Here is a 12,850-nt window from a genome sequence, read left to right as displayed (position 1 = left end):
TAAGTATTTGTATTCACCCTTAACAATTCAATAAAAAAATTCTCTGATTTCGTAGCATTATCTGGAAATAAAAATAAATGTAAATTATATGGTGTATGAACTGAGCATTCTATTATTTTAATTATTTTTTTATTGTCGTATGCGCAATTGCATATAACAATAAAAAAAATGAATACTAATGAATACTGAATACTAATGAATACTTATGAATTTAATGAATACTTATTAATTACGTGAGTACACATAATCACAAAAAGTCAAAAAATTGATTTTTTTATAATAGTGTCTAAATAATTCGTTAAATTCAGTATATTTTTTTGTTATATGCAATTGTGCAGTAATTAAATTAATAGAATACTCAGTTTATACATAGTGTATTTACATTTATTTTTATTTCGAGATAATGCTACGAAATCAGACAATTTTTTTATTAAATCATTAAAGGATGAAAATAATACTTATTTTGTTAAATTTTATCATATTTTAAACAATATAGTACATGAAGTTGTCAAAGATTAGTATCAGACTGCGCCGATCTGAAAAACGCGCGCCAGTCCTGACCAATATGCACATACGCGCGCTCATTCGTCACTTTTAATCTATTCTACTGTAAAAACTATTCGTCACCCGCAATTTTGCTAAAGGAAAAAGTTGTTTCTTTTAACATAAAAAATCACGTAGTGTACTCCAAATGCGAGAGTTTTGGGACACCCTGTGTGTGTGTGTGTGTGTGTGTGTGTGTGTGTGTGTGTGTGTGTGTGTGTGTGTAAATATATACATATTATAATAATAAAAATAGCATATATAAAAAAAAATATATTATGTATGTGTGTATGTGTATCATATATTATTTTTATTATTATAAAAAATAATATTTATCAAAATGTATTTTGAGGTAATTAATTTGATAATTCGCGAACTTATATAGAAATTATGTCGAAAATAATAATGCACATGCCATTTATGCGAGTGTTTATTTTCCCATATTTCATATGATTCAGCAAGTGACTTTTCTTTTCAATTGTTATGAAGATGTATCATTATTTCATAAAATATCTCCTTTGAATTAAGCGTGTAACGTGTAGACGTCAATTTTCATCCATTTCATCGTCTTTTAGAGACGCTTTCTACCACTTTATGAACTACTACCATCGACGTAGCAAATTATAATAGAATTGCCCGACGCTAAAATCGTCAGCATTGGTGGTGATTTAATCGGTGACGGGGCTTACATACGTTGTATAAATGTACTATGACTAACCTGTTACCGGCATGCTGTTTTAGCGGAAACGAGCGCGTGATTGGCTTGACGCGGAGTGCTTAACCGCCAAATCGATTTACTGTCGGTGAATCAGCTGACGGTTACAATTAGACGCAAGAATGCGGCTAAATATTTCTTGGAACACGAGCGGGCCGTTATGGGGTCTCTTTAATATCGCGGTACTTCTCGACGTCCGCTGATTGTCAAGCGATGACACGAAGAACCACGAGAAAGTGGCGTGTTGCGTCTCTTCATCTTCCTCGTCCCTCTTTTTATCGTGTCGTATTTCTTTCTCTCTTTCTCTCTCTCTCTCTCTCTCTCTCTCTCTTTTTTTGTTCCTTTCAACCCGCGGCTCTTGACTCCGCAATTATGTTTGTCGAAATTATGATTGCGAAGATAGAGGAACAAAGCAGACGTTCTCAAAGAATTCTTCCTCGAAGCTGGCGTTCGGCGCGAGCCTGCTTGAATTGCAGGAAAGGCGGAGTCACGGGTCATACGTCATAATTAAACAAAGTCCTGCGACAGGACCACCCACTCAGCCGGCGGGCCACCCCTATCCATTAGCCTCTATTAAATCAAAGCCGACTACGCAATAGTCGCTTGAACGCGTTTATGAAATCAAAGTTTATGACCCGGCACTATCACGAGGTGAATACTTACTGTAAGTAATTCCGGAAGACACACAGAAGCCGCTTTCTTCTCACGCCCTGCGAGCTCAGGCGTGCAATTATTAACACTTGCCCGCCAGTCATTCGGAGCATGACTGGCCCATCGCAGTCGTTTAGAAATCCATCACTGTAGTAACGTTTAGTGTTTTATTTATTAAAAAAAAAAAAAAGCTTAGCTTCTCTTGAAAGAACGCTAAACAAAAGATAGAACACAGAAGTGAATGTTGTTTCTATAAAATATCACGTGTATGTACATACGAGCTATCTGGCACACGTCATCGCGTGCTTTTCGGAATATTTTTAAATAATCGATACAGTAATACTAAATGACTTGCTGCCGTTTTATTCAAAGAAGTTATTTAAAGGAAAGATGCTTTCACGAGACGCGTAACACAAAATACACATTGAAAAATCAATCAATGAAATATCTCTCGGCTATATATATATATATACGTACTTATATCAAGCTTAAATTAATATCCTGTTGGAACATCGCTTTTGTAATTAACCGATGAAAGATTTAACAAACGATATCTATTATTAACGATACTTTTATATCAATGAGAAAGCGAGATATGAATGAACGAATTGCATGAATGCGCGTCTGATGAAAAGAAACGACGGAGGCCTATGGAGTCCTCTCAGGGCCGGCGTAACGCTGTCACGGTGCACGAATTTCGAAACGATTTCCTCCTCCACAGATCTCGCCGACAATGATCCAGATGCACGCGTGCATCTGACATTTCTTCGCTCCGCCGTACGGGATTGGGGTAGAGGGTGGTTCATAGAAGGCGGCCCGTACCGCCGAAGTATCCGGTTAAATTGGTCACGGGCCGGAACACGTGTTAGCTGCTATCCCTGACGAATCGTTCCACGTTTTTCCCACAGAGAATATCTTTCGGCGGGGCGGCTCGTTCCTCGCTCATGCCAACGCGGAAGCGCTGGAGCCGTGGCCGGATTCGCCGGCGTAAGCCATTTCTTCGCGTGCGTTCGAAATTAAACCGAGCAAATATCTCGTGGAGCCGTGGTGGCGCGTTGGTCAAATATTTTGTGGAGGTAAGATCTTACGTCACTCCTCCTCTCTCGGAAGAGGGTCGAAAGGTTCGACTCGTGCTAACACGAGCGGCGACGGCGCTCGTCTTCGAGCGTCTCTTGTTTGCCCTTCGAATTTTTTGACAGTGAGTCGATTATCCGGTCTTCTCTCGTAAAGTTGGACTTTTCACGCCTTCTCGGCGTATTTCCTGGATAATTTGACGGTTTGTGTGTACCAAGATGTTTGCTCTCGCCCTCAGGTGGTTATCGATCGCGCGCGAGTATCGTGCCGATGACAAAATTCATTTACGCCCGAGCTGACTCGTTTCTTTTTCTCATTAGCGATATCGGAGATAAAGGACCGCCGTTAAGTACACCGAGGAGGAATATTACGTACGCTAAAGGGCGCTCGTTGAGCGTCATGTTGTAGGAGGTGCTCGTCAGTTGGTATCAGAGAAAACGCGGAAACGTGCCGCGGAATAAATTTTGACGGAAGAATCCGTTTTAAGCGAACAACGTTATCCAGATGCCACACACTCTCTTTTATGTCGGACGTTATAAAAGGCTGGTAGAAAATTAATAAAGCTGATAATTCCAGAATTAGCAAAGCGAATAGCAAAAGAAGCTAACTCGATTACGAAATCAAATTTAATCTTGTTAAAACGTTCTTAGCAAGTAAAATTATGATTCTGTATAAAAGGGTAAAATAAATAATATTATAAAAATATTCTCTAACTTTTTAAAAGTATTTTAAAAGTATTTTAAAAGTATTCCAATACCTCTAAATTTAAGGCTATAAATAAATCGCCTTTGAGATAATAATTTGTTCTTTTTCTCTCTACTTATTTTTATCTCTACCTATTTCAAATTTTAAAACTTGATATTAAAAATTTTTATTTCTTCCGTTTGTCCGCTCAATTATTTTTTTGTAATCACATTTATAATGGTTAAATAGAGTTAACTTTAACAAATGTCAGAACTGATTTACATTTATACACATCAGTATTACGCCAGAAATTAATTAATTTACATTAATGTGTGACAAATAAGATAACCCGGATTTCCGATGATTAAACATTTTGTTACAGGGCAGATTCATCCCGACGACTTTCGGCGTTTATTTTGGCGTTTTATTCGAGCACGTCTGACCGGCTCGGCGGATGATCGTCAATGAAATCAGCAGCTGCGCGGGCTTTTTGTCGGCGGCGTGATTTCTCAGCGTTCAATATAAGGAATTGGCAATCGTCGAAGTCGAGCGATCGAGGCGGTCTACGATCCGCGACCGATGGACGGTGGTTCCTGCGACCTGGGATGATCAGGCAAGAGGACAGCCTTCATGGGAGATGCTTCGTGAGCGGGCGAGACGAAGGGATTAGACACGGGCTATGGGGGACTGCGCGCCACCCGGCTTTTCGGCTTGGCCTGGGATTCTACTCGAGTGGATACACCGACTGCCTCTGTCGACGACCGTCTGAATAGATCTAATTCCGTGAGGCCTATGGTACTCGCGCACGGAAAATGCAACTGCGAAGAAGCGGCTCGCACTCTCGATCCCTGAACGTAATCTCTTCTTTTCACGCGTACGGTTATTATTGTATTAAAAAAAAAAAAAAAAAAAAAAAATACACAAAGGATCTTTTTAATCTTTCCAATTTTGAGACACGAATCGCAAATGTAATAATATAAGATTCAAAGTAATAAGATTAAACGAGATAAAATTAAAATATATATGAAAATTGAATAATAGATATTTTTGATGGAAATGTTGCGGGATATCTGTAAATTTTAAATTTAACTATTATATTTCAAACTAGTACTATTTTTAGAATATATTGATTTCAGATATTTCCCTCTCTCTCTCTCTCTCTCTCTCTCTCTCTCTCTCTCTCTCTCTCTCTCTCTCTCTCTCTTTCGTTCTTTTAAAAACTATGCTTCTCTTATAATAGTCTGATGTATATAACGGAAATGAAGGACACGTGTCTCAATCGAGGGTGGTCCAAATACCATCCAGCCTTCGTTTCATTACCGGGTCAGACTTTTTCAGAATGATTAGGAAAGTATTCCCTTCGCACGTGCTTTCCACGAGATTTGCCTCACTCGTGAGAAATCCAGAATATTACACGCTAAATTCTCATGTGCGAGAACGTTAACTTCAATTCTTAACGGTTTAATTTTTCGTTTTGCTTTAATTTAGCTCCAATCTCTGCTTATGCTCGTTGAAAAATATCACGATAAAAAAATTTTCATCTTTTTATGGACGGAACAAATTGTCATGATTCGTTTAAAATTGCGGACAATTCACGGATTTCCAACTCGCACGAAATCGAATTCCATCCTCTCTATGGAAAAAAATATCTAACAAGCCTGTATATGATTCTACACGAACGGCCATAGAAAAACGTTTTATATCGTCCAGTACAATGCTCGAATGTTGTTTTTTGAGAATTGTGGTACTTTTTTCCATGCACATTGTCACTGATATAATTTTGGATCGAAAGTAGCAATTTCGATATCCAACTCACCAGTAATACATGATTCAAAGTCAATGTTGAGGTCACATTCGGAAAGACTGTGATATATTATAAATAAAACGCGAACTAAACATAAAATTCCACGTATTGTGTAATATTATATTCATCTAATCTAACATTCAAAATTGAAATTCTGCTTTTCATACACATATTAATAAAGCTTTAATCAAAATCCAGTGATGACTCAGACTTTCTGTGCTCGTTCATTCTACAATACATTGCAATCAATATATTTGTAATAAACTGTTGCTCTTCAACAATAATGTATACATATTTATCTGCAACTATCGACCATGATGTAAGTAATAATTAATAATGTATTTTATGAAGATATAGAAATAAAATCTTTCTCAGGAATTTTTTATGCGGATTTTTTGAATAGAAAATTTATTGTTATATCAATAATTTAATTATATACAAATATAAATTTAACAAATATTAAGCTGTTATATCATGAAATCATATTGACTGTAATTGATTGTAACGAGAATGAGACTTTATTAATTAAAAAAAATTAATTAAAAAAAACAAAGATATTTGGAATTTAAGAAATTTCAAGAAAAACTTGTAAAATTTATAAATTAAATTTAAATAGCTTTGTATATTTGTATATTTAAGAATTTTTTTTTGTATATTTAAGAAAATTACTTTTCAAGAATAGCAATTGTAAGATAAAGTAACATAAAATATCATTTTTCTAATCTTTTTTTTAATATAAAATTTTATTTTAGCTAAAAATAAATAAATAAACTAAAAATAAATAAATATTGCATAATAGAATATTGTATAATAATAAAATTATGCTTCTCTTATAATAAACGAGATTACTCGAAAAATGTCAAACTCTTTAAATTTATACTAACTTGACTTCGAAATACGAACTTACAGCGTAGTTAATAAAAATAACATTATTCGCGTTAAATATTTGAATGCCAAAAATGAAATTTGACGCATCCCCAGTAATTTTGAACAATATAATATTTTCGGTAATATATTTCTGGAAGTCAAGGCTATCTGCAATAATACAACCGCGAGAAGAGCTATAAGCCTCGAAAGTAAGTTTCACCACGTTCCAACTCCGCTCTTCTTTCTTTCTGTCTTCTCTCTCTCTCTCTCTCTCTCTCTCTCTCTCTCTCTCTCTCTCTCTCTCTCTCTCTTCTGTCAATTCTATCCGGAAGCACGAGGGCTCTTGCATATTTACCCTTCGTCCGTGCCCTTACCCTTAGCCTTTGGCAAATGGACCGTTTTATTCAGAGAACATCCCGTCGGTCCTTCACCTTCGATTTACCCCTTGCGCCCTTTGTCTTCCCCAATTGACGCGATGCCTCCCCGACGATACTTCCAGGAGTATACTTGACTGAAATACGTCCAAAGACGACGGACTAGAGATTTCTTTCCTTTCTTTTCTCGCGAATTAAGCGTCGCCGTCACGTTCCGCTGTGCAACGCGAGCCTTTGTACAGGATGCTGACGATCTCGTAAAATTATGCTCCAGTGCAACTCACATAGTACTGTTCGTGACTGCCTTGTGAACGACGTTTTGTCGATTTTCTGGCGTCTCACCATAGTTCAATAATCGTTATTTACCAATACGTATTGGCAAAATAACATTAATGCGGCAAATAAATCGGAAAATGTCCATTATACCGTTTTCGTAGATTGGCTATGTTTATGTCATAATAAAGATTGTTATACCGTGTCCGTTTTAAAGTTGTGTGTATAATTAAATTAGTTGTCGTATGAGTATTGACCAAATCGTAGCCAGCAATTTCTAGAATTTATATCCGACGATATCGTACCGCGGTGATATTTGCACTTTTAATTAAACGTCATGTCTGATTTTCAGAGTGCTATTAGTTAGCCGCTCATAAATTTTCCAGCGGAAAAGTGAATGGCACCTGCAAAGCGCCGGGAAAATTCGCTGTTTTATTTTTTTTTTCCAGCTGCCGCGCATTTTAACGGCAGAAAGTGCAATACGAACGCGCCATAATAATAAACCACTCGGAACACTCGGTTGATATCATTGCCTGCATAAATGTTGCGCGCTTGCGCCATTAGCATCCTTTATCTCTGACAACTAAATTCCCCGGGACATTTATTGTCAGTACTTACGGTTAACGCACTCGTATATGGGCAGTACGAGGTATCTTTTAAGCTAATACTAATTAAGCGTCGTCACTCATCTCTATTAAGGCACCATATAGATACCCTACTTACGTTGCTACGTATATACACTAACATATAATTTTGCGGCATTACCACGCGGCTCATCCGATTTTCGTTGTGCCTAATCGCCCGGTCTTACTGAATTTAAGGAACCATTTATAACAAAATCGTGATGCAATTTTAATAAACGTCCTTTATATAACGTGACGATCATACTAATTTTAAGCTGAAGTTAATGTTTGTCTCATAACTTTAATTTTAAACATGCCATTTATTATTATTATTTAAAAAGCATATTAATTTACGTAGCCGCTTAATTTTATTACGAGCATTCTATTGGCAGCACAGATATGATTATAGAATTATCATTATTTATTGTTTGTTTATGTTTCAGTATTGATTTTTCACTCATTGTTCTTATTATTGAGATTTATTTTTATAAAAGGTTGTTTACCTCGTATCTTTGTGTTACTTACATCTGTGAATTTGAATTATACTAATAATTTTATATGTTAAATAAAAAAAGATATTGCATAATACGTATAAACCGATTCAAGTAATCAAAAGCTGAACATAAATTTATAATTATCAAAAATCTATATTATAAAAGATATAATTTGTCTTCTTAACATTTTACTCATATACACTTGAAAAAAATTGGAAAAGAATAGTATTTAAAACTACTTTATTTCATAAATGTCTATAAATAGATCTCTTTGATATATATATTAGCTTTGATATGAGGCTTTGTCGCAATGAAAAATTAACTTCTCAAAAATATAAATATTTGTGACTCTTTTTAATGAAAAGTTCTTAATTGTGTGAATCTCTTTTAATCTGTTTAATATATGTGAGACCGTCTGTGGATTTTATCGCGTAATAACAAGAGAACTCTAGTTGCCACGTCAGCAATGTTGTGTCGGAATATTATCGGTGCTATCAATAATTATAGAAAATTTCGATGTTCGCCGCGGGGCAACTCCGTGGGCACGAGATGCGCGTTACGACATACGAGAAACGTTGCGTTACGCCCCTCTTCTCCGAAAACACGATACCGTGCGATAAGATCCTCTTTTTGGCGGCTCTTACAATGTACTTCTTCGTCCTGTCAGGATTGGGAAGTGACGGAGTCGTGCCAGGTTTCGGCGCTTGATGGCCGTTGTGGTGCAATCAGCCCAAATAAGGTAGATGTGCGCGGAAGAGAGACGGAAAGGAAGACGAGGACGAGATGGAGGAAGGAGAAGTGAATTGATGGGAAGGGAAACGAGGGTCATGGAATGGACACTTAATACGGAATAACTCGTGATTCCGACGTAGCGTGATGCGACGATGACTGTCGGAAATCGGCATGGCCGGGAGATCTCCCGGCGGTGTAATTGCCACAGAAATTGACACAGGTTCGCGGCGTAGACGGGCTCATTTATATTTTTTAATCAAAGCGAGGATTTGCATTCGCGACATTATTATTTACTTTTTGCTTGATTATCATCCGTCGATGTTATTTTGCAGCGTTGCGTATCTTTAACGAGCGATGACTTTCTCTCTTTCTTTCTCTCTCTCTCCCTCCTATCCACGGTCCCTCTATCTCCCTCGCTAGATATCGGCGTAACGCGATAAATCATCGAATATTATCTATGCGAACAGTTTGTAGCCGGCTGGGGGTCGTACCGCCAAAAAGTATCGCAAGAACGTAATAGACTTTCGGAACAAGAAGTCGATTTGCCGGCAATTGTCGCGTTGCCGTTGATGTACGCGTAATTAATCTTAAACTGACGACCATACTTTTGCCAGGGCCAGCTCGTTATTATTTCTGACGAGTGGTTCATTAATTTACGTACAGATAATTATATGTAAACGAGAAAAATTTGAATATTTTTAATTCGTGTAAATGTATCCGATCCGCAATTTTCGACACGTTGATGTATCTTTTCCTTTTGCGCTTCGGGAGCAACCGCAATTATTATCGAAATATTACCCGTCGGGATGAGAAATATATTCTTTTTCCCGATTAAGAATTAGCCGGTGTCGTGAAGTGCGCTCGACAAAAAAATTACTTATCGCGCCGCGGCGATATCCGGCGAATTTATTTTGGAATCACACTAACTGTCAAGAAGGACTGTCGTTCCGAGCGATAGGCCCGGACGGTCAGTGAGGTAATTTGCTCGTTTTATCTGCCGGCCAGCGTTCCTCCTTTTTGATGCCGATGCGAGGGAAACTACTCACTTAAGATAGGATATCTACCTCGTACAACCGAATCGACAACTTCTATCGCGACCGAACGCTACATTGGCTCGTCATGAGCAAGCACGTCATCGTTCTAATTAATTCCAACGCCCCACGTTCGTTTGATCAAGATATAGTGGATGGTGCAATTAGCGGCTCTTCCTTCGAGGGCTGATTGATGCACCGGCGCCTCCGCTTGTTCGTCCGTCGAGGAGGATGTAAAAAAGGTGAAACCGGTAAGGCGCGTACTTGAGCATTTTTACGACGCCTAAAACGGTGCTCCGCTCGATCATAGTAATTCGCTGTGGAAGCCATGTGGAAGAAATAACGTACGTCATATATGTACATATTGTTGCGCACAATAGCTTACGTAAGAAAAAAAAAACAAAAAAAAAACATAAATTTGTGGCGATTATATCGTTGCATGCATTGACATCCGAATCAGCTCAACAGAATAGACTTATGTATTTTCTATATTCCTTTGTAATAATTTCTTTTTGTATTAATCATATATTTCACAATTGTATTTTCTTTGTAACATAATTTGAAACGTTTAACGACTCGAGACAAAAGAGACAAACAATAGCAGCAAACTGGTTCTCCTTCGGTACTTGTTATTAAGAATTAAGAATTAAGAATTTATTTTTTAAGAAGAATCTCGAAGGAGAAAAGTATAGAGAACCGATATGGAATAACGGACGAGAGATTCGACCGACGGACACCGGCGAGTAAAGACGTGTATTTAAAAGCAAGAATAAAAGACACTTTATTAAATCGGATTTTATTCTTTTCGACACCGTTCAGTGTTCGATCCGACATATATTTCCAAAAATTAAAATTAAAAAACGATAAATTAAAATGATTAGACGCTAAACAAAACAAAATATCGAAAAAGATTTAAATTTCTTAGCAACCTTCTTATCAAATTTCTTATCGACCGTCGTCGAAAAGAAGTTGTTTACAAGAAAGAAAAAATCTAATCGTTTGTCTACTGTATCACAATTAATAATCACTAAGCAGATTCATATTTATGCGCAGGGCAAATACAGCAGCATGAGACTCGTTCACACGCGGAGAACTGCTCAGCACACAAATCTTTTTGATAAACTGACAAGTGGTGGATCATATTCATTCGTGCTCAGACGAGGAGCTGCCCACACGTTAAGCCGCATACCAAAATGACTAGAGCATTTCTGCGCGCAAACCACACATTCGTGCGCACGAAAATGCGCGATTCAGCATATGAATACGTATATCAAGGAGATACGAAGCTGAGAAGCGAGTTATTTCTTACTAAGAACGGAAGTACTGAGGTGCTTGAGAAGCATGATCTTATCGTATATTGTGTCGTAAGTTAGTTTTTAATTATTACTACCAAGAATTATCCAAGATGTAACTCTAAAGATGACAGGGACTTGTATGATAAAGTTTCTTGTACACACGTAGAAAGATATAAGGAATGTCGTGCGACAAAGCATAAAGTTTCTTATACACATAAAAAGATACGGGAAAGTTAATTTTTGATATTAATTAAATTTTAGTGACACTTTTCTTTTCCACATATCATTCTACGTAACAATGTATAAGAAAAAGAGAAGAAAAACTAATTTTTTCATCATTTAAAATGCTGATACTGTATAATAAACAACGCGCCAGATTATTGTTGCATAAAACTTGAATAAAATCGTGGGATAACTTAAGGCGTGGCCCGTGGCTGCATTCACAATCTAAAGATTTTCAAACCATGTTTCTCCGCGTCCGCGTCCTAATGAATTCATCTTATATACGTTAATGAGCGACTTTAAAGCGACTTCAAAACTGACTGTCAAAAAGTTCGAGCAATTAGAGTGATTTAGCAGCTTAATTTCCTGTCGCATTTCCGCTCCATTCCCCAAATGTATCGTTATTCTTTCATTTAGTCTTCCTGACGGTGCTGACCGCATCGAGGCTTCTGGATCACGGACGAGCGAGAAGCACATGAGCATCGATCTCGCGCCGTAAAGACCGTCGGATCAACTACGTAGCAATTCGATGCAGCAATTATTTTGGGTGTACGAGCGGGCAACATCAGCGATTTGTCGCAGGTGCGCCGGGCATTTCATTCCGACGCGCACGTGGCGTCTCTTAATTCGAACTCGCGACGACTAAAAACAAACGTGATACGGCGCTTATGAATAAAGCGGGGAAACTTCTCTACGAGAGAGAGAAACGAGCGGGACCCACGTTTTTGTCGTCACGAGAAAACTCGACGAAATATTTCAGGATAATGGAGATGTAATTATTAAAAAACATCCGTTGCTCCGAACAGCTCTCTTAAAAAAAAAAAAAAATATCCCTTGTCTTCCGAAAAATTGTATAGCGTATTTCGCGATAGATTCGCGCCGGGATGAACGGCGCGTTCTAATTCCGTTAAAACGACACTCGTAAACCGTCGAAACGTAAGGTAAAATATCATAAGCTTGAAGAGGAGCCCGCGGTGTGGAGCGCTTAATTATCGATCCACTTAGCGTGCCGCGTACTTTAATTATTAAACGTATCTACGCGCTTCGCCGCAATTTCACTCGATATCAACGAATCATATCATTATACCCGTGTTTTCCACCGTCGTTCCACCCCAAACGGCGCAGGTTTGTTGACCGTCCACCTGCCCGCCTGGCAAATGTAATTTGCCCGAGAGCATCCTAAAGTCGTAATGTCATTAGCCACGGTACGGCTCTTTTCTGGCATTTCGTGGCCCACGGGCATTCAAATATTTGAAACCCGTGTGGAGTACGTGTGGTTGGCCCCACGCGCACCACACCGCCCGCCCCCACTTTACCGTATTCTAACCGACCGGCTGCGCGCCGCATGCGTCTCCGATAACGTTATTACATAACGCTGGAAACGCGGCACGCGCGAAACGTGCGAGCGAGCTCGTGCCGGTTCGGCCTCCTTCTTCTTTTTTTTTTTTTTTTTTTCTTCTTAAAGAGG

The 12,850-nt window shown here is 38.1% G+C and overlaps 1 long non-coding RNA gene across 1 annotated transcript in view; it reads left to right on the top strand.

Moving 5' to 3' along the window:
* The window catches only part of LOC112552858 (uncharacterized), a 150,853-nt gene that overhangs the window by 95,354 nt on the left and 42,649 nt on the right, over positions 1-12,850 (top strand). The window contains exon 3 of the long non-coding RNA XR_016139540.1: positions 4,050-11,229. This is a non-coding gene — a long non-coding RNA (uncharacterized LOC112552858). The remainder of the gene's footprint in view (positions 1-4,049; positions 11,230-12,850) is intronic.

Source organism: Pogonomyrmex barbatus, unplaced genomic scaffold (assembly GCF_055798465.1).
Source record: "Pogonomyrmex barbatus isolate J1 unplaced genomic scaffold, ASM5579846v1 scaffold22, whole genome shotgun sequence".
Classification (NCBI taxonomy): Eukaryota; Metazoa; Arthropoda; class Insecta; order Hymenoptera; family Formicidae; genus Pogonomyrmex; species Pogonomyrmex barbatus.
The sequence above is the reverse complement of the archived record's forward strand: the minus strand, read 5'-3'. Positions and strand labels throughout refer to the sequence as shown.